The sequence below is a fragment of the Lissotriton vulgaris genome, chromosome 3_2 (genome assembly GCF_964263255.1).
Source record: "Lissotriton vulgaris chromosome 3_2, aLisVul1.2, whole genome shotgun sequence".
In the NCBI taxonomy this organism is placed as follows: Eukaryota; Metazoa; Chordata; class Amphibia; order Caudata; family Salamandridae; genus Lissotriton; species Lissotriton vulgaris.
Window position 1 is genome coordinate 6,286,182 of NC_141690.1, and position 22,814 is coordinate 6,308,995.

Sequence of the window (22,814 nt, forward strand, 5' to 3'; positions counted from 1 at the left end):
ACGAAGATGGGCGCAAACCAGTGAGGCTCCTGCCGTGCTGGGTGGAAAAATATCAGTTATCCCCATCCTGAGATGTCAATAAGCCCTTTAAGATGAATACATTTCTGCCGGAACCCTTGCTGATACCAGCGGTGAGATCGCATTGACGCTGGGGCTGCACGCTGAGGGAAGGTGGCGTGTGTGACTTCGCGCCGATTGCTGCGGCTGGCATCTGAAGCTGAAGGGTGGCTGAGTGGGACAGGCGAGACCGCGGTCGGGCGGGAAGCTGCAGGCCTGAGTCTCGCGGCGGCTGTGGTGTGGAGGGTCCCCAACAGAAACGCTGCCTTTAAAAAACCTGTGATAGCGCAGCGCCATACCCCCAAGGTGAGCTGCTGCAGAGGGGGGTGGGAGGGGGGGGGGGGGTTATGGCGAGCGCTATTTAACAGCGCCGGCGCTGGGAGATGCCTGGAGAAAGCATTTGAATTGGGCCCCATAACTCGGCGGCTGGGAGGAGTTACAGGGGGAGGCCCGGCTGCCTGCAGATACAGTAGAGAGTGATGGGGGAAGACTCCTGATCCTGGGAGGAAATAATAGAGGCATAGCATGCGATTTCATAATAGACGGAGGCCCAACGCTACCTAAACCTGCACAATACCATGCCCAGTATGGAGGGGTGGTGAGGACGCCATTTTCTCAGCCAGTTAACAATATGAATATCCACAGGATCCGGACTTGGCAGGGGAAGCAGGTGTACACCTTAGGACTCAACCTCGTGTGGCAGTGCCTCGGGGTTGGGAGCTGCGACTACTACACCCTGTGTGGGACCCGGAACTTGCTGCAGGGCCAATATTGACAACCACGGAGAGAACGTGGGGGTGGCGCAGGTGGCGGCCATTTCATAACGCAGTGAGGGGAGCCAAAATTGGAACCATACCCTGCCCAGAGGACTCAAGCACACAGTTGGTGGGCACAATGGGGCGCACTGATGCAAAGCAGACAAAAATACCTTTTGAATCACATAGGGCGCCCAGAAATGGCCTACCGGAGCAGGCAGACTTGGATACTGAGGACAACCAGGAGGAGTCCTGGAAGACATTACTGCTTAGCATGAAACATAGCTTAACGTCAATAGATGCAAAAATGGACACTATGAATTCATGACTGAACTCTGTAGTACATAAATTAGACCAGCACGAGCAACAGATTAAAGAGACAGAAACCAGAATATCTGATCTGGAGGATGGAGCTACGGCGAATAAAGAGCGCGTCTCACAAATGGACAAACTACTTAAGATTATAGCAGATAAAAATGAGGACTTAGAAGCCCGCTCTAGAAAGAATAAGGTCCGCATTCTTGGCCTGGCCAAGACGAGCAACACGAGCCGTACGGAAGACTTAGTTGAGCGGCTCATTGTTGACTTGTTTGGGAAAGACTCCTTTTCCACGCACCAAATAGTGGAAAGGGCGCATAGATCCCTAGCCGCGCGCCCGCCTCCAGGAGCGCCACCGCACCTGGTAATAGTTTGCTTCTTAAATTATCGCAACCAGGATACTGTCCTAAGCCTAGCCCGGGAGAAGAACCAGGTCTCCTATGAAAACACTACTTTGGCGTTCTTCCCGGACTTTACACAAACAGTGCAAGAGGCCCGACGCAATAATGCAGCTGTCAAGAAAAAACTACAATCTCAAGAGATGCAATGTTTTATCCGGCGAAATTTCGCATCACGCATCGAGGGAAACAGCACATCTTCCAAAATCCACAGCAGGCAGAGGAGTATCTTAAGCACTGCCGCCGGGCACCCTCCATGGAGGCGGGAACACGCCAACGCTCCAGGTCCCAATCACCGGTGTCGAACCTGGATTGACGATTATGACTAACTGGTATTGACATGACTGCCTCTAATAGATATCTTACCGCAAATCGCCATACAACGGTGGCATAATGCATTTGACGTTACATTGATTATTGATCCGCCCGGACACTCGCCTCCATCTCGCGTATGCTGCTAGTCTATAGAAGGCTTGGTGGCGAGTGGGTGTAATAGAGGAGGGGAGTGGGCAAGTCGTGGGTCCCTGGTGACTTTCCCAAGAGGGTGATCCCCCATATCTTTACTATTGAGCTTTTGTTGTTGTTTGATCTGGGGTTTTGGTTGTTTTGGAGTGTACGAATGCTCAATGAGTTGGAGATGTTGGGGTGGGAGGTTTTCCTATCCCGGACGAGTTTTATCTCATTCAGCACGCGTACGGTAATGACGTACACTTCAATCTATCTCATGTGAGGTGGGGGCATGACAGACACTACAAATCATAATAACAAACTACACATATTATCGTCGAATGTCTGCGGTCTGAACAACCCTCGGAAGAAAAGACAAGTGATAGGGTAATTGGCAAGACATCACATTAACATAGCCCTGCTGCAAGAAACTCACCTGAACCCAGCGACCAAACCCCAGTTTGCGACGCAATGGGCGTCGCACCTCTGCTCCTCATCATACTCTGGATATTCTAGGGAAGTAAAATATTCATTAAGCGTAATATAGCCTTGGTGCTGGGGGGGGCAGAACCGGACTCCCGAGGGAGGTATTGTCTAATTTGGGGGCGACTGGACTCGCGGGGTGTGACGTTAGCTAATTAGTATGGCCTAAACATTGGTGATTCACAAGCCCTACACATGTATTGGAGCAAGATCCAGGCACTCGGCACCACTTATATAATCTGGGGTGGGGACTTTAATATGGGAGTGAGCCCACAGATGGATAGATCCTGGGTCTCTCTGTTACACTAAACGAATATGCAAAGATCATTGAAGGACATGATAGACACAAATAACCTGCTGGACACATGGCGCTACAAACACCCTGCGCAGAGAGAGGGTACATATTACTCTGCAGTCCACTCAACATGGTCCAGGCTGGAGTACTTGTTTGTATCTGTGGGAATGGCGCACTGGTTGGAAACAGTGACTCACCTAGCCCGCACATACTCCGATCACTCTCCTGTGTTGGTAGTTATGCAAATTCCAGTGGACCAGGCCCCCTATGCCAGATGGCGCCTCAACCCCATGCACCTCCGCGACATGGTTTTTAGGACTGAGGTTGCGCAAGAAAATCAGGATTTTTTTGCACGCAATGTCACATCTGTATCTAGTCTCACGACTGTATGGGAGGTTTTCAAAGTCACAGCAAGGGGATGGTGTATATTCAAATGTAGGGGTATACTCCGAGATATACAAAGGGACCTACACTGACTAGAAGGGGACATTAAAACTCTTGAGAAAGACCTCACCTCTGGGGAGAATAGCGGAGAAACTAGGGTCAAATTGCGAGATAAGATGACTGAGTACAAGGCCACCGCAGACAGAGAATGCAAATTTCGAGGGAAGTATCACACAGCGAGAGTGTATGGGGAAGGGGACCGCGCCCGGGGAAGGTCCTGGCAAATTTGGTACGACCGCCCAAGCTCTCCAATTATATAGCGGAGATTCAGGACTCGCATGGCGTAATACATAGAAACCTCCCGGAACAGTTACACACCTTGGTAGATTATTATAGCTCACTTTACATCTCCCAAAGGGGACCCCCACTTGACCTCCCGCTGTACTTTGAGGACACAGCTATGGCCTGGCTGGGAGACACACAGCGGAAATTTCTGAGTTTGGACTTAGAAGTGGATGAAATTACTGAAGCCATTATGCACATGAAATCTGGGCGCACGCCGGGGTCGGTGGCCTGCCTATAGAATTTTATAAGACCTATGTGCAGCAGCTGGCCCAGATACTGAAAGAGGTATTTTATGAAGCGAGGGAGGAGGGCTGCCTTTCGAGAACCATGCGAGAGGCCCAGATAGTTTCCCTGTTAAAGCCTGATAAGTCCCCGCTCCACTGTGAATCTTACCGACCTCTCTCATTATTTAACTGCGTCACTAAGGACCAGATGTATCAAAGGGATTTTCCCATTCTGTGTCTATGGGAAAATGTTTTCATACATATGGCCCTAAGATCCTTGCCAAGGTCCTATCTAATCGTCTCAGCCTTTTGATGGAGCGATTAGTACTACCGGATCAGGCAGGGTTTAGCCCAAACCGCGCCACATCACATAACATTAGAACCCTCTTAGCGGTTATGCAGGACATAGACCCAAACAGTTCAGCGGTGGCAGTGTTCCTTGATGCCACAAAGGCATTTGATTAGGTAGAATGGGACATCTGATAGGTACCTTGGGGTACATGGGGATGCCCCCTGTTTTTTCAGAACTGGTTGCAATTGCTGTACAAGCAAACGATAGCTACGGTATTGCTAAACGGAGCCAGATCCAACAACTTCGCTATCTCTAGGGGCACGAGGCAAGGCTACTTCCTGTCCCCAATTTTGTTTGCTTTAGCGATTGAGCCCTTAGCGGCAAAGATAAGGCAACACCATAAAGAAAGAGCATTAATATACCCATCCCAACAGCTTCTCATTTCACTATATGCAGACAATATTACACTATATATTTTAAAACCCCAAGAAAATCTTAATCCCGTTTTGCTGGAAATAACCAAATTTGGGGCCATCTCCGGGATACAAATAAATTGGAATAAGTCTGCAATTTTTCCCCTAACGGACAAGACTATCCCGCACAATCTTGACTACCCTCTGGTCTGGAAGAATGACGAAATTAAATACCTGGGTATACACTTAACTAGGGACTAAGAAGCACTTATGCATGCAAATTATTGGACTGCAATAGATAAAGTGACAGACAACATTACCCAGTGGGTGAAATTACCTCTCTCGATGGCGGGGAAGAGTGTCCCGCATAAGGAAAATGCTACTTAGCAGTATGCATCTGTTCTTGGTGCATAGATCACCATCTGGTGGTGGGCCCGGATTATTACACTTTCTTGTTGTCTTGGAAGAGTCTTTGTTTGGTAGATAACTCTTCCCTTGAAGCATAGTGTGCATGGGCATGTATGAGAACAGAAAAAGATATCCATGTATAGTGTATCTAATTAAGATATTACTGGAACAGATATAGGTAGCCGGGGAGGCAGGTGGGCGTGTGTGGATCTGCAGCCCTACATGCCAAGAACAGATGCATACTGGTAAGTAGAATTTTCCGTTCGAGGCACATGGGCTGCAGATCACACACTATTGCATCGATTGCACAGCAGTTCTCTCCCTTAGCGCCGACCACCAGTATATGTTGCAGTAGTTTGAAATAGTGTTTTGAGTACAGCCGGGCGCACACTAGCTTGCTGTTTTGCTTGCACATCTAGACAGTAGTGTTTTGTGAATGTGTGTGGTGTAGACCATATAGCTGCTGTGCAGATATCATCTAAGGGAATATTTCCTAAAAATGCCATAGATGCCCCGAGTTTATGGGTGGAATGAGCCCTAGGGGGAATGGATAGTGTGTGTTTTGCCTTTTGGTAACACATTTGAATGCAGTTGACAATCCACCTTGCAATCCCAGTTTTTGAAATGGGATTACCTTTATGTGGAAGAGAAAAGGACACAAACAACTGTTTTGTTTTACGAAATGGCTTTGTCCTATCAATATAGTAGAGTAGAGCTCTTTTGACATCTAACGTATGGAGAGCTCTTTCAGCAACTGTCTGGGGTTGAGAGACGAATACTGGCAACTCAATAGACTGATAGAGATGAAACAGTGAAATTACTTTTGGAAGGAATTTGGGGTTTGTCTTTAGAAACACTTTGTTGTGATGGAGTTGTAAGAATGGTTCCTGAATTGTTAATTCCTGCCTTACTCTTCTAAGTAAGGTGATAGCAATTAAAAAGGCAACTTTCCATGAACGGAACTGTAATTCACACTTATGCAAGGGTTCAAATGGAGGACCCATAAGTCTAGTGAGAACAATGTTTAGATTCCATACAGTGGTGGGTGGTACCCTGGGAGGAATTATTCTTTTGAGTCCTTCCATGAATGCTTTGATGGAAGGTACTCTGAATAATGACAGATATTGTCTATTTTGAAGATAAGCTGCTATAGCAGCAAGATGTAACCTGATTGAGGAGTATGCTAAACTACATCATTGTAGATGGAGCAGGTAACATATGATGTTTTGGATGGAAAAATCTAGTGGGTTAATATTGTTATTTGTGCAATACACAACAAACCTTTTCCACTTGGCTGCATAGCATGCCCTAGTGGTGGGACGCCTAGCCTCTTTTATAACATTCATGCAATCAGGCGGAAGATTGAGATTTCCAAATTCTAAGAACTCAGGAGCCAAATCGCTAGGTTGAGCTTCATGGGGTCGGAATGCACGATCTCTCCATGGTTCTGTGTTAGTAGGTGTGGAGAGTGTTTTAATTTTTGATGTGGTACTACTAAGAGCTGTAGTAGCGTGGTGTACCACGGTTGTCTTGCCCAGGTTGGTGCAATGAGAAACAATGTGAGGGAGTGTTGCTGTAGCTTGCGCACCACTAACGCAATCAGTGGGAGAGGAGGAAAAGCGTATGCAAATCTGTTTGACCAACTCATCCATATCGCATTGCCTTTGGACAATGGGTGTGGATACCTCACGGCGAAGCTTGGGCATTTGGAGTTGAGGTGTGTGGTAAACAGATCTATGTCTGGTTGGCCCCATTTGTGAAAGAAAGGTTGAAGAACTTGAGGATGAAGTTCCCACTTGTGTATCTGTTGTCTTTGACAGCTTAACAGATCCGTAACTTGAATGTGAACTCCTGGTAGATGCTCTGCTAAGAGAAAGATTTTTTGAGGAATGGCCCACCTCCATATGCTCTGCCCCAGCCGGGAGAGCTGTAAGGAGTGTGTTCCTTCCTGTTTTTGGATGTAGTACATGGCTGTCATATTGTCTGTGCTGACTAATACAGCCTTGCCTGACAGGTAATGTTGGAATGACTTTATGGCTAGAAAAATGGCTAGCAACTCCAGATGGTTTATATGGAGTAGCTTTTGTTGTGGTGTCCACATGCCCTGTACTGTGTGCTCTGCTAAATGAGCTCCCCATACTGTAAGGGATGAGTCTGTGGTTAGCACCACCTGTAGAACTGGCTCCATGAACGGCCGGCCCTTGGAAAGGTTTTTTGTGTTCCACCACTGCAGAGAGCGATGTGTCCGGTCGTCCACCACCACCAGATCTGTTAATTGTTGTTGAGCTTGGTTCCACTGGCTTGCTAAGCACTCTTGCAGGGGGTGCATTTGGAGTCTTGCATGTGGCACTATGAAGATACAAGATGCCATCATTCCAATTAATTGCATGAACACTTGAGCTGGTAGTGAGTGTTGTGGTTAAAAGTTTTGTATACCCGGCAGCAAGAAAGCCCCTTGGTTCACCGACGAACTCAAGAGCTCCAAGAAGAACTGCCGAGCCCTCGAGAAAGTCTGGAGAAGGGAACCTACACCGGACAACAGGACCTCCTTCAAGCTCGCCACCCGGAAGCACCACCAGCTGATCCGCGCCGCCAAGAAAACAGCATTCAAGGAACGGCTGGACAACAACGCACACAACTGCAAGGAACTCTTCAACATCGTGAAAGAGCTCTCCAACCCCAGCGCAGGAAACAACGACATCACCCCATCGCAAGACCTCTGCAACTCCCTCGCTTCATACTTCCACAACAAGATCGCGGACATACACAACAGCTTCAACAACCATCCAACGCACACCATGACCGAACAATCACCCCCCACCACCACCCTCCACGCCTGGACCCCGATCAGCACCGAAGACACCATCCGCACGATGAACTCCATCCACTCCGGATCACCGACCGACCCCTGCCCTCACCACGTCTTCAACAAGGCCGACGCTGTCATCGCACCCCACCTGCGAGACATCATCAACACATCCTTCGACACCGCCACCTTCCCTGAGAGCTGGAAACACGCCGAACTCAGCGCTCTACTCAAGAAACCAACAGCGGACCCCACCGAACTCAAGAACTACCGCCCCATCTCGCTCCTCCCGTTTCCAGCCAAAGTCATCGAGAAGACCGTCAACAAGCAGATTGCCGCCTTCCTCGAGACGAACAGATCCCTCGACCCCTCACAGTCCGGCTTCCGAGCCAATCACAGCACCGAGACCGCCCTCATCGCCGCCACCGATGACATCCGAGCCCTGATGGACAATGGAGAAACAGCAGCCCTCATCCTCCTAGACCTCTCCGCGGCCTTCGACACGGTCTGCCACCGCACCCTAGTACAGCGCCTCAGCAACATCGGAATCCAGGACAAGGCGCTGGAATGGATCATCTCCTTCCTCGACGGAAGAACACAGAGAGTCCGCCTACCACCGTACAAGTCAGAGGCCTCCGAAGTCATCTGCGGCGTCCCTCAAGGATCATCTCTGAGCCCCACTCTCTTCAACGTCTACATGAGCCCCCTCGCGGCCATCGTACGCAAACACAACCTCAGCATTATCTCCTACGCCGACGACACCCAGCTGATCCTCTCCCTGACCAACGACCCCGCCTCCGCCAGAGCCAACCTGCACGAAGGGATGAGAGAGGTAGCCGAGTGGATGACGACCAGCCGCCTGAAACTGAACTCGGACAAGACGGAGGTCCTCATCCTGGGCTCTTCCCCCTCCGCCTGGGACGACTCCTGGTGGCCTCCCGCCCTGGGCACCGCACCCAAACCGACAGACCATGCACGCAACCTGGGCCTCATCCTGGACTCCTCCCTCTCCATGACCAGACAAGTCAACAACGTCTCCTCGGCGTGCTTCAACATCCTACGCATGCTACGGAAGATTTTCCGGTGGATCCCCACAGAGACCAGGAAGACCGTCACCCAGGCCCTCGTCACCAGCCGACTGGACTACGGCAACGCCCTCTACGCCGGTACCACCGCCAAGCTCCAGAAGAGACTCCAGCGGATCCAGAACGCCTCAGCCAGACTCATCCTCGACATCCCACGAACCAGCCACATCACCGGACATCTAAGAGACCTTCACTGGCTCCCCGTCAACAAAAGAATCACCTTCCGCCTCCTCACCCACGCACACAAAGCCCTACACGACCAAGGCCCGAGCTACCTCAACAGCCGGATCAACTTCTACGCACCCAAACGCCACCTCCGATCAGCCAACCACGCCCTCGCCGCCGTCCCCCGCATCCGAAGAGCGACTACAGGAGGAAGGTCCTTCTCCTACCTGGCCGCCAAGACCTGGAACTCCCTCCCTCCCGACCTGCGCCTGACCCAAGACCACCTCTCCTTCAGGAAGAAGCTGAAGACCTGGCTGTTCGAGCAGTAGCGGCACCCCCCCCCCTCCCCCCCAGCGCCTTGAGACCCTACGGGTATGTAGCGCGCTTTACAAGTGTCACTGATTGATTGATTGATTGATTGATTGCATACTTTGTATATTTGCTGGATTGGGGAATGCAAGTGCTTTGGAGGTATTTATTGTGGCCCCTACGATACTGTTGAGACAGGGATGGATGGGGATGTGACTTTGTTTGATTTATCGTGAAGCAGAGCTTGTGCAGCTGGTGCTGCATGCACTGGTGGTATGACTTGGCTTTTATTAGTCAGTCGTCGAGGTACGGGAAGACATGGATGTTGTCCCTTCTTAAGTGTCCTGCTACTACCGCGAGACACTTTGTGAACAATTGAGGTGCTGTAGTTACATCGAAAGGAAATACCTTGAACTGGTAATATTGCCCGTCCAGAACGAACCGAATGTAATTTCTGTGAGCCTGGTGGATGGGAATGTAGAAGTAGGCGTCCTTGAGATCTAGGGTGGCAAGGAGGTCGCCTTATTTTAACAGAGGAAGGACCTGCTGTAATGTGACCATATGGTCGGATAGTATGTAGAGATTTAGGGGTCTCAGGTCTAGTATAGATCTGACTGAGCCGTCCTTTTTGGGGATAAGAAAATATAGGAAGTAAACGCCTCTTTTTTAATGGTGAACTGGAACTGGTTCTATTGCATTCAGTAGAGAGGCAACGTCTTGTTTGAGGAGTGTGAGATGCTCCTTTGACATGGGACGCTGTCTGGGTGGTATTGTTGGAGTGGAAGTGAGCTCCAGGCAATATCCTGACTGAACTATTTGTCTCACCCACCTGTCTGTGGTGATGGAGTTCCAGACAGGTAGAAACTGTTGTAATCTCCCCCCGACAGGAGTGGAATGGTTGGGGGGAGGGGAGTCACTGCTTGGGAGTGGAGGCATTGCAGTTGTTGTTACCTCTGCCTCTACCTTTAGTGCTGGTTTCTCTAAATCCTCCTCTATTGGGCGAGGATTGGGTGGGTGCCTTGTAGGAAGAGAAAGCGTTGTCTTTTTGAAATTTTTTGGAGGCGCCCCTGTAAGAGGAGCGGCGAAAGGACGCTCTGGGAGTTTGAGTTAGTAAAGCTCCCATGGATTTTGCTGTGTCCGTATCTTTTTCATGTTTTCCAGTGCATTGTCACCTGTAGGACTAAAAAGATGTTGCTGGTCAAAAGGTTGATTAAAGATGCTGGTCTGTACCTCTGGTTTGAAACTAGAGATGCGCAACCTACATAACAGTATGCCTGTATTTACTGCTCTTGAGGCTGTGTCAGCAGTATCTAAAGCACACCGGATTGAAGTATTAGTAATGACCTTACATTTCTGTATTAAGTCAGAAGACCTGATTTTATATTTGTCTGGCAAATGTTGCATAAGGGGTTCAAGCTCAGTGTAGTGAGCCCGGTCATACCTTGCTAATAGGGCTTGAGTATTAGCAATTCTCCAAACGTTGGCTGCTTGCGAGATGATGCGTTTGCCTGAAGAATCTAAAAGTTTGGACTCCTTATCAGGGGGTGGAGCATCCCCTGTTGTATGTGAATTAGCTCTTTTCCATGCGTTTGAGAATACTAATGAGTCTAATGGCAACTGGCCTTTGATGTATGCTGGGTCAGTTGGCGCTGCTTTATACTTTTTCTCCAATCCGGGATTAATTACCCTGGCTCTGACGGTGTCAGGTTTCTGTCGCGCCTCGCTATGGACAAAGGGAACGGAAGGTGAACAAACTACAAATCCCAGACTGCTAAGCGGTATAGGAGGAGGGGTATAAATAAGACGTCACTTCCTTCCTCTGGTGTCGGATATTTTGGATTGCGACCGCCATCGTTCTTGACGTCTCTACGTTTGGGCAAGTGCAAGTGTGTTCATAGTATTGGGGTTCTCCTTGGTCCTCCGTTGGCTAGCCTTATCATCGGCTATTGCGGGGGACAGACTTCAGTGTTCCTTGTTTGCGCTATATTTTCTTTTCGCGTGTCTCCGTTGGCGAGCCTTCTTGCTTCGGCTCTTGCGGAGGACACGATTTCCTAACCTCAGAGCAGGGATCATCCTGATTCCGATTTCCTCCGTTGGCGAGCCTTCTTTCAACGGCTATTGCGGAGGAAATCCCTTTTGTTTATGTTAGTAAACTCCTTCCTTGTAATCCTCCGTTGGCGAGCCTTCTTGCTTCGGCTCTTGCGGAGGATTACTCCTACAGGTCCCAGGCAGGGACGAAGTATTACGATTACGATTCCTTAAAGGTACCGAACAACTTTCCAGGTAACCTTTTCTTGCCTTACTTTTGGGTGACGTAACCCTTATTTTGTGTTCAGGGAGAGACTGTGTTGTTTTCACTATCGGCATAGAACATGGACTCCTCATCTTTATTCCACACGGGTAGAGAGAATAGGGTATGTATTACTCTTTTGTGATAACTATCGTTCTGTTAGAAATCAGATCCTGGGGGTTGTTATGACAGTGAGGTTTTGTGTTTGCAGAGGAAGCCAGACACATGCTGAAGTTATATGTTCTCAGTAGAAGAGAAGTATCTCCTGAGTTATCGCAGGCTGCTTTCAGGTTACAGGTAGAGAACTGTTATATACTGTCAGTATCTAGGGTTAGGAGTGTCTTTAGTAGAACTAGAACCGATCATTGTGTTTTCTGTTTCCACAGCTCTCCCTCCCCGCAGTCCCCTTCCTTTCCTTCCTGTTTTTGCCCTCACCTGATCCTTCTCTAGCCCACGGCTATAACAGCAATCGGGGCTTGGATAGATCTGGAGGTAGCCTATCTAAACCACACGCTGATCCTGAGGACGGAGAGGATAACAGACGGGTACGTGTTTTACAACTCCCTTAAGCATTGGTAATGTGGTTGTGGTTTTATGTGACGGTAATAATGTGTCCTAAGGAAGTCTTCTTCTACTGGATCAGTGTGTAGATCTACCCCATGAAAGGTGGGTGCCCTATGAATGAATTGCGTAAACCCTATAGTGTCATCTGGAGGAGATGGTCTACAAGGGTATGCGTCATCTTGTAGCAGATCTGGGGCATCTGGCGCGTTTTAATCTTCCCAAGCATCATCTGATGGACCAGGAATATCGTCTGCGTCATCTATGGATTGTCATCTTCTACCCCTACTGAATAGTCATCCTCATCCCCATCATCATCTGCTGGTGCAGGGCTGTGTGTGGTGGATGGTGAATGTGCAGGGAAATGTCTACATCTGGTAGTTCTAGCAGTGGTGAAGGTATTTTTATAGGAGAAGTTTGAGCATGTTTTTGAGGGGAACTCGAGGTGTTTTAGGAGGGTCCAGCTTCCTCTTTTCAGGCACTGTAATCCAGTTTTTGGATAAATAAGAAGAGTCTTTTGTTTAGGATCTGGCCTGCAAAGCTTTTCTGTAGAAGTGTCCTTCCACAGCACCGACTTATCTTGTTGTTAAGAAGGTTTAGCAGTGTCTATTACAGTCTTTGGAGCAGATTTTGGTTTCAGTTCCGAAGACTTGGGGTCAGAATCCTTCTTGGTGTCGTGTCTTTGGTTCGGATTGGTAATTCTTGATTCCGAAGCACGTTTCGGGTCGATCACTTTAGGTTCCGAAATGTATTTCGTGCCGAAGTGACTTTGGGTCGACTTTTTTCGGTAGCGGAGTTGGCTTTGGTTCGATATTTTTCGGTGCTGAGCTTGTTTTCGGCTCGATTGTTTTCGTAACCGAGGGTTGCTTCGGTGCAAGAGTTCGTTACGGTTTAAGGACTTTTTGTTTGTCGGGACCGACAGGCTGACTCGAGCCCGAGTCGCTTAGAGGTTTTTTGGTATTCTTCGTTGCCAAGCCGGAAGGGTGGCATCGGAAGTTTTTGGTTGGTGTGCACCTGGACCGGGAGGTGGAGGTGGAACCGAAACCTGGCCCGGTATGGGGGTGTGAACAGGGTCGACGCTTGGACTCATGACCTGTTGACCAGCTGGTAGATCGTCATCGTCTGATTGTCCCTCGGCTCCGGAAGCTGAATCCTCTGCCTCGGAAACAACGTCGTCCTGCTGCTGTTTTTCGGACTCTAGATCGATTGGAGCTTTGTCTATGATGAGATCCGGTGTTGATAAAGAGGACTGCGCCATGACTCTTTGAGCTTGACGGTCTCCAATAGTTTTATTGGACCGGAACGAAGCGTAGGCTTGGCAATCGCGGCTCTCGTGCTCTGGGGACAAGCACAGATTGCACACCTAATGTAAATCAGTGTGGGGAAATTTGTGTCCACACTGAGGGCACTTATTGAAGGGTGTTCTTACCATGAGCCAGAGGCCCAATGGCGCCGTTGGGCCCAACGGCCCAAACGATCCCTGGAATCAATGAGCTGGAAAGTTTTTCGCTGCAAGTAACAAGGAAATCGCGATCGAAGACGATACCGACGGTATGATGTAGGAATGGAAGTCGAAAGGAGATCGGTAATGGGACTGAACGATAAGCACATCAGAGCCCGATGGCGGAAAAAAACAATCTGAAGATGAAGGCCAAGGGAGGAGTCATCTACCAAACACTCTTCCATGACAACAACAAAGTGTAATCGTCCGGGCCCACCACCAGATGGCGATCTATGCACTAGTGTGTGATCTGCAGCCCATATGCCTCGAACAGATGGTCCTTCTACCTAAATTTTTATACCTATTTATTAACATTCCGTATCATCGTGGGAGGTTTTTCTTTAAATCGCTCAAAACACAACTAACACGACTTATATGGGGGGGGGAAACAAGCGCGACTAAGCCTTGCAACATTGATGTTACCATATCACCAGGGAGGATCTAAAGTCCCCAATTACTAATATTACTACTACTGTGCCCAGGCACATTTTGCAGCCTACTGGTTTCACCCGGCCCCGTTTATGCCACACTTGGCTGTTGAAGATGGGTATATGGCCCGACTCCACCCTCTGGTTATTTGTTCACGGCAGTAAAAGACCGGGAACGTGACCCGTCCAATACCGCTTGGCGAAGGATTGCTATCAGATTGGAAGTCCCAATGATGTACTTGCCCAGACTGCCCTTACGGCGCACCCTTTGCAGCAGGTCACATATGAAGGGATATGTAGGAGATTGCTCGATAGTCTACAATACACCACTTGGGGGATCTCTATGTTGGGGGGCAGATTCGCTCCAGGGAGCAGTTCTTTGAAACACACACTCCTACCACTATGGATTTATTCATGTACACACGACTCTGGCAAAGCGTAAAGGCTGCCACTCCGTCATTCCCCTCGGGAACCAATCACCTTACCACCACTAGACGGACTATTGCAGCCCGGACCTCCCGAACACGTCACGTCCCTGCTGTACAAACATGTACTGTACGCGCCACCTTCCCATGTCCCGCTTGCCCGGACGGAGCGGGATAGGGATCTGGAGGTGCCCCTGACAGACGAGGAATGGGAATTAAGTTGCATGCAGACAGAAACAGTTACAGCCAGTAGCCGGCTGCGACTCATTCACTATAAATTCCTGCACCGGCTATACTATACCCCGTTAAACTTCATAAATTCCACCAGCAGGAAGATGACAGATGTGCAAGATGTGGAGGGGAAGGGGCAGATGTTCTTAATTTGGCATGGCAATGTCCACAAGTGCAGGAATACTGGTTGCAAGTGTTTGAGTGTATGTTGCATATGATAGGGGTGCAACCCCATTGGTGGCCCTCCTGTGCAGTATCCAAGATGTAGTAACAGGGCACAAAAGGTATCTTGCCATGGGCATTGTACTTTCTAAGCGCAGAGTCGCCTGCAGGTGGCAAAGGGGCCAGCCCCCTAAGTTTAAAGACTGAATACACAAATTGACCACCTGGCAGGGGCAATTGTCTTGCTATGCTGAACTTTTACCCCTGAAGTCACGGCCGAAGGACATATGGGGCCCTCTGACTGCATACCTTTTAGCACAAGAGGTGGACATGGACACGGAACAGAGGAGGAGGTGGGTGCAGGCCAGACGGGGAAAGGGATGTTTGGGCACCCTGTATCCTCTTAGAGTGATGCTGAAGCTCCGGAGCCCTGATGGATGACGGACGTGGAGAGGTGAAAGAACTGGGTCGGATGGGAAAAGGTCCTATTTTAGCATGAAATCACTAGACTAACCGTATCACTCAAGAACTGTAAGTACGGACTATTCTACAAGAGAAATCATAACCCTTGGTCCTCAGAGTTACGGGCTACCGTGCCCTACACTTCTCCATATTCCTGGAAGTATGTATTACTGAAACTGTGCATGTTTCAAGGGCTGGGTGGGGGTGGAGAGGGGGGTATTGTTCCAAGTCTGTGTGCTGTTGGTACTATGGGTTTATTTTTGAGGCAAATCTAGTTCATGTAACTTGGTAATTCGCTGATTGCTAAAAGATCCTATTATGCTGTATCATGCAAACGAATAATAAAGGTTTTTGAAAATCCCCCCCCAAAAAAGTGTGCATGTCCCTTTGGCCAGCTGTCTTGCGATGGACAGCCAGAAATGCACATTTTAAACCTCTCTAACCCAGCTGTCTTAGACAGCATAGGGCTCCATTGTCCATGAGAGCCTAAGGATGCCGCTCCCTCCAATCCTGGAGCTTCTGTCGTGCAGCATGCGCGCAGTGCCAGGACTGGTTACTGCAGTTTCCTGGGACACGAACGAGAACACTGCGCCAGTTAATTAATTGGATCTCTGCACTGGGAGTGAGTGTTTGACATTGTTAAGCATTCCGTTCAGCATTTGTTCTTTTTGCATGTGTCGCCCTAAGTGGGAAGGGTATGCCCAGACGTGTGTCCCTTGCTCACCATGCCACCGGAGATAAGCTATCCTGGCTGATGAGGAGTGCTATCCCAAAACCAGTCCTAGGATTCTTGTTTCCGGTTCAGGCAGTGCATGGTCTGGCAGTTCGGGCTGGACTGTTCCCATGGGGAGTATGGTCAAGGCTGATTTGCACATGACTGGGTCCAAACTGGAATGGTGAGCAAAAAAAACACAAATGATGGATTTAGGACCAGATCTTTACTGGGGTTGAGTGTTTTACATTGTTCAGCATTTCATCCTTCATTTGTTCTTTTTGCACTATTAGAAAGTTGGCATTTTCTTGCCTCAGCCATTTAGTGCCTGTAGCTTGGCTCTGGTCACATGACTGGGTGTAGCTGAAAGTTGAGTCTTGTGTATTCTTCCTACACAGCCACACACAATAGGGAGTGGATGCGCCATCACTGGCAGGATGGGAGAGAAGAGGGAGCTGGGAACAGCCCTATTTACACTTGAACAGGATGTGTCTTGCATCCACACAATGGGCTGTACACCTTCCTGTAGTCAGTCTGGAGCCAGGATAGGGAATGCAGGATGCCTGGGGACCTCAAGAGAAAACTCTAAAAGCTTCTCCCCCAATTCAAAGGCACAACTGAGTATAAATACTGGGCCTCCAACAGCAACTCTTCAGTACACTTCTGGACCTGTTTCTACTCTGGCAGGAAGAAGGACAGGTGTGTCGCTGCAAGGACTGTAACTCTGTGGGACTGCTGCTCTAAAGGAATTGCTGCTCTCTAGCCTGGAGAAGAACTGGACCTGTAACTTCATCTTGAACCGAGGACCTCAGACTGAATCCAAGGGCTAGTCTGCTGGCCTCTTGATCTGAGAATCAGAGACATAAAAGTGTCTCTAACCAGTTCCTGGATCCAGTTGGTTTTAACCCCCAAGTGATGCCCCTCAGGTCCTGGAGTTTTGGTGTGGCTCAGCAAGCTTAAATCAAGCTTTTGGGCTCTGTGCGACTGCAAACGGGCCCGATCACACAGAGACTTTGGCGTGTGCACCAAAAATCAGCACAGAGCGCTGCCAGCCAGTCTCTTCGCACTGAAGCATTGAATGCTCGCAGGGGACCGCCAACGCGAAGCTCCAGCCCGCCATCAGCAAGGCCCAGAAATGCACTTCACACCAAGCCAACAGCCTCCCTCGATGCTCTCCTTGAACCTTGTGGCCCTCTCCACCGTGAACAGGATCTTGGCACATACGTTGAGAAGGTAAAAAATCATCAGGACTAATTGGGACTTTATCCGACCTGTACTCCATTGCGGATGGCCTGAACATCTGACTTTGACCCGGTACAATGCGGCCAGATAGCAAAGGTTGCACTTTGTGCTTTTAGGGACTATTTTACACGTTATTCTTAAAAAAATCATATCTCTGGTTATACTGATTTGATTATTGTAATTCTGGTCTCGCTTTATTTATTAAATTCTGATGTATTTTTCTAACCTAGTGTGGGATCTTTGTGTGGTGCTTTCACGCTTTTGCACAAATACTTTCACATTGCCATTAAGTCAAGACTAATTGCTCTGTGCCAAGCTACCAGAGGGTTGAGCACAGGTTAATTTGAGGTTGCTTGTGACGTCACCCTGACAAGGATTACAGTTGCTGCTTGACCAGGGCTCACACCACAGTCCACCAACAACCCAATTTCTTACAGTGTCTATTTGGTTGTCCTTTATTTAGTAAATAACACAAGGTAGCAGGTAACCTTTGGGGAGAGGGAGTGTGTAGTTTTTGTTATGAGAGCGCTAATTTAGGGAAGCAAGGCCACTCCCTTAATACAAAAAATCGTTATGAACTTACTTGATAGTATTCCTAACAAGGTACGGTAACCCCCATTCACATTCAGTGGAATGCGCCATTATCAGGTATACATAATTGTGTACCTCCTTGCTGTAACCATCATGGTACGTTTCAGGCTCCTATGGGAGCTTTTAGAAAGGTGAAAATTTAACTTATAGCAGATACAAAGCTGGAAATCTCACTCTGTAATTGTGTGATGGAGTAGTCTTATCCAGCAACCACCTCAACCAATGTGTTATGTTTTTATTGACAATTTTGTTACATTGCACTTGCAGCGTACATTTTCCACATCAGGATATGACAGTGCTGTGGTGCGGGCTTAAATGGTTCAGTCAGCATGTGAAGCAAAACATTCACATATGGATAAGTAAAAACTAAAGGAGCACAATGCCATGTCATCAACAGCAACCAACTGTCAGAATGAGAATAAAACAATTATCAGATGAAATAATCAACTCTGCTCGTTTACCCGCCACCCCTCCCGCAACAATATCTCAAATCACCGGAACAATTAGTTGCAACCCCTAAATAGGATGAACAATAGGCAACACGTCCGAGATACATTAGCATGGTCAGCATTGGGAAGCATAGCTTTCCTTCTGGCCACATACTCATTCCATTGTTCCATGAGACTACACCTCCATTCCCGAGCCCTGGCATCCATATAGACCAAGAGCTACGTATTCGCCCAGTGAACCAGGTCTATCTGCCATATGACCACTGGGAGATCGAGTGCATCCCTTCAGGCCATGACAATGCGTCTTTTTGCTAGCACCAGTGCTAGTGTCTGGAACCCCCTCAATTGTTTTGTTCATTTTGTCACGAGTCCAGAATGCAGAAGACATAAATCAGGGTCATACGTCAAAATAGATACAGTGACATCTGTTATACAAAAGACCTCTATTACTGGACATAACCACACTATGTGAAGAAAATCAGAATTAATATGTAGACTTCTGGGACATATCGGCCCAGTACCCAGGAAAAACAATTCTATTCTCTGTGGGGAAAGATACGTGTGTGTCATGTAGCTGAATTGTGTAAATCGGAATTGTGCATTCTGTGCGGCCGTTCTAACTGAGCCCAGAAATGTGCGCCATGTGGAGCCCTGCAATTCTGTATTCAGTTTCTCTTCACACCATCTCTTAAAGACTGGAAATCTATTATACGCACCATCTTCCCACAATGCTCCATCAATTCCAATGGGCCGGCCACCCTTATACGGTTCCCATAAAACCTCCACAGCTTCCCTGCCATCCCTCGCAGGGCGGAGTATAAAAGAAACTGTCCCAGGTCTAGTCCGTCTCCTTCCATCAGTTCCGCAAAGGTGGAAAATCTACCATCTACTATTACATCTCCCCAGGTCACGTACCCGCTGCAGTCCACAATTCCACCGGATAAATTTGTTTAATTTGTCTACACTGCGGGAATGCCCAGAATGGGAGGCTAGTTGCAAAAGGTATGACACGTGTAACAATTAATACGCATTTCGTCCAACTCCACTTTGCCACCTTCAATAACGTCTGGGCAACAGCACCTTGCGAAAGGGGTGGGGTCAAGAACCACTCCAGTGGTGAGGTGTCCCTGAAGGTAGTACTCATGAGATGGCATTCCGAGTTGGTCGCATCCAGCAACCAACGAGCGCCCATTGGAATTGGGCCGCTGCATAATAAAGCTCTTAATTGGGAGCACCCAACCCTCCTTCCTCCAGTGCAGCACATAATGTCTCTAATGTCACTCTATGTCTCTTAGTCGCCCAAATCAATGAGGCCAACAAACATTGAAGGTCTAGAAAAAATAGCCTCTTCAATATCACCGGGAATGGGATAAAGGAGTTGCGGGAGAACCAACATTTAAGCAACAGACCTCTCCCCAAGGGTGACGAAGGTAGCTGTGTCCAGAAGGTCAATGACAGTTGGATTGATGTCAAGGCCTTACATAGATTCCCCTCGATTAGGTTATTTTCAGAGTGGTATATTTATTTGTACACCCATTTGAATGTGTCATACCTCCAAGACAGCGGGATATCCCCCACGGAATAGTGCTGAGATGTAGTTGTCTGTAACAAAGCAAATAAACAGAATTTCCTCCATGTTGACTCGCAGTGCATAGATGCGTCCGTAAGCGTCGAAAGTCCACAAAACCCCCAGTAGAATAATAGGGTCCGCCGCAAAAAAATCAGGGTATCGTCTGCATACGTGGAAACTATGTTTGGATGATCTCCCACGGAAAGCCTCAGATGTGCGTCTGTTAGTGTAGCATACAAGCCAATGGCTAGGGCAAACAGCAAGAGAGACATGGGACAACCCTGCCTAGTGCCCCTTTCAATCCCATAACTATCAGAGATAATTCTCCTTGTACATACTCTAGCGATAGGAAACTCATATAAAACGCGTCTCCATTTACAAAAGTAAATAGCAAGCACCAATTGAGTGTCATCTGCATATGACGTGAGACCAAGCCCAAACGATTTGATTATATGTGCTAAGTCGGTGACGTTAATGTTAAAGTCGGACTTAGAGAGGATTCTTGCGGAACTCCGCATTGGAGTAAAAAAAACTGGGGAACTGAAATTGCCCAGGCTAACTAACTCGGTGTGATTAGATAGAAATGAGGACAAAAGGGCTTTGGCCTTGTGCCCAATGCCTAGGGCAGAGACACAATTGATCAGCGTAGCATGATCAACCGTGTCAAATGCTGCAAAAAGCTCCAATGCAAAAAGAACAATTGATGGACAGAATGCAGTGCAATGTCATACATTCACTCCAGTACAGAGATCTGGGCCAAAATCCATTGTTTTTTTGCTCACCATGAAATTCCAGTTTGAACCACGCCATGTGCAAATCAGTCTTGACCCTGCACCCATTGGGAACAATCTGGCCTGAACTGCCAGGCCAGGTCCTCCCTGGACTGGAAGTAAGCATCCGAGGACCGGTTTTGGGGTTTCACCCCTCATCAGCCAGGATAGCTTGACTCCAGTGGCATAGAGAGCACGGGACCCACGTCTGAGCATACCCGTCCCACTCGGGGTGACAAATGCAAAAAGAACAATTGATAGACAGAATGCCGAACAATGTCATACATTCATCCCAGTACAGACCTCTGGACCTAAATCCATTGTTTTTTTTGCTTACCATGCCATTCCAGTTTGAACCCAGCCATATGCAAATCAGTCTTGACCCTGCACCCAATAGGAACAGTCCAGCCAGAACTGCCAGGAGCTGTTCTGTTTTTGGAAACTGTTTTATTTAGTACTAGTTTAGCAAAAGTGTTTTGGAGCCAGTCCATATAGTTTGTAGTGGCCAGTTCTGGGTCTGGAACATCTTCTGGCTGGGTATCAATTAGATGCTGTTTGAGAATAGCCTAATGTATACATCTCGAAGCCTTAAACTGTTTGGGGGGATATGCTGGAGTGCAAGGCAGTAGCGTGCAGAATACGAATATCGATAAGTACTGCATGGTGATTAGACCACGTCAGAGGGAGGATCTCATTGACCGTGATCTGCTCAATGTTTGTAAAAACACCATCCAGTGTGTGCCCAGCCAAATGCGTGGGTCCATTAACTTTTTAAAAAATGTCTTAACACCTCTAGCTCTGAGGTAAGGGATAAAGAATCCTCATCTTCGGTGGCTTCCAAATGAAAATCAAGTTCCCCCAGAATGGTAAAACTAGATTCACCAGCGGCGGGTTCCAGTAAGTTTCCTTCCAACGATAAAAAGTCTCCCCTAGGGCCCGGTGGGCGGTATAGGAGGGTCCCCTTAAATGATTGATGATTGGAGAGCATTATGTTGAAATTAAATGCCTCTCATACCATGGAGGGAACCATCTCTATCATTACCGGTAGATCGTTTCAGTGGATGAGAGCCAAACCTCCCCCTCTTTTCTTTAATCTTTCGCATCTTTATGCAGAGAAGCTGTCAGGTGTAACAATACAGAAATCTGGGCCTGCTGAGGGGTCGGCCCACATTCCCGTAATAAATAGGAGCTCAAGATGATAGTTATCTAAAAACTCTGCTATTTCATATGTGTGCTTTGGGAGAGAAGGTGCATTGATCAGGGCAGAATAAACCTTGTCCTTTTCCTTAAGCTTTTTAGGCAGTGTGTGACCGAGCACAGTTTCAGCCGAGTTTGCGGCACACAGTCTTGGGCCGGGCAGACACAGACGTGCTAGCACCGTTTACCACCATTATTATTAAAAGCACTTAGTTTCTTGCTGGTATGGGAAGCTACGCATTGCTGCATACCTGGAGAACATGGTCCAGGGGTCCTGGCGCTGGTTGCGGTCCTGGCGAGGACGGGCACCGACGGGCTTGCCTTTGTCTAGCATGCTACGCGTGTCCGCTGTGCGACGGCGCCATGCTGTGTATTTATCTTGAAGGAGGCGGCAGAGCCCAACAACTAGCACGCCAACCTCCCTAAATTCCGGAAATAGAGGGCGAGTAAAAGAAAAGTTACAGCCGTCTTCCCTACCTCGACTCAATCAGCACCTTAGAGCTGCGGTGGAACGGGGAGTATGAAAACTGTTGTAGTGCCAGGTGAGTAGACACGTTAAAAAACAGTCTGCTAGAAACTTGTTTAAAAGGTATAAGACAACATGTTTTAAGAGCAATAAAATCAATAAATTCAAATTAGAATCAAATTACTTCAGGAAAAGTGGTAACGAACATAAAAGGCAATTTGACAGACAGCACTAACCTTCCAGCACGACAGAAACTGGCATCGAAACAATGTGTCAAAGATGATAGAAATTGGAAGGTATCTCATTTGGTTTTTATTATCATTCATCATTTATTTTTTATTTTCGGGAAAAAGCCAATAAGCAATCTGAGACGGGAAAACAATCAACACTGGTGAAAACCAAGGCCTAAGACCAAGCAGAGAAGAAACCGCTGGGAGCAGAACACTAGAGAACCATCAGCACTGGTGAAAACCAGGCCTGATGATTAAACCGCGAATAACCACTGGTGTGGAAACCTGGTCCATGGAATAGAGAACCTCATACTTAAGGAAATGCAGTGGTGGGGAAACCAGA

At 48.1% G+C, this 22,814-nt stretch overlaps 1 protein-coding gene across 5 annotated transcripts in view; it reads right to left on the reverse strand.

Annotated features, from left to right (window-relative positions):
* Window positions 1–22,814, reverse strand: part of N4BP2 (NEDD4 binding protein 2) — a 1,381,310-nt gene that overhangs the window by 931,498 nt on the left and 426,998 nt on the right. The gene's annotated exons all lie outside the window — the stretch shown is intronic.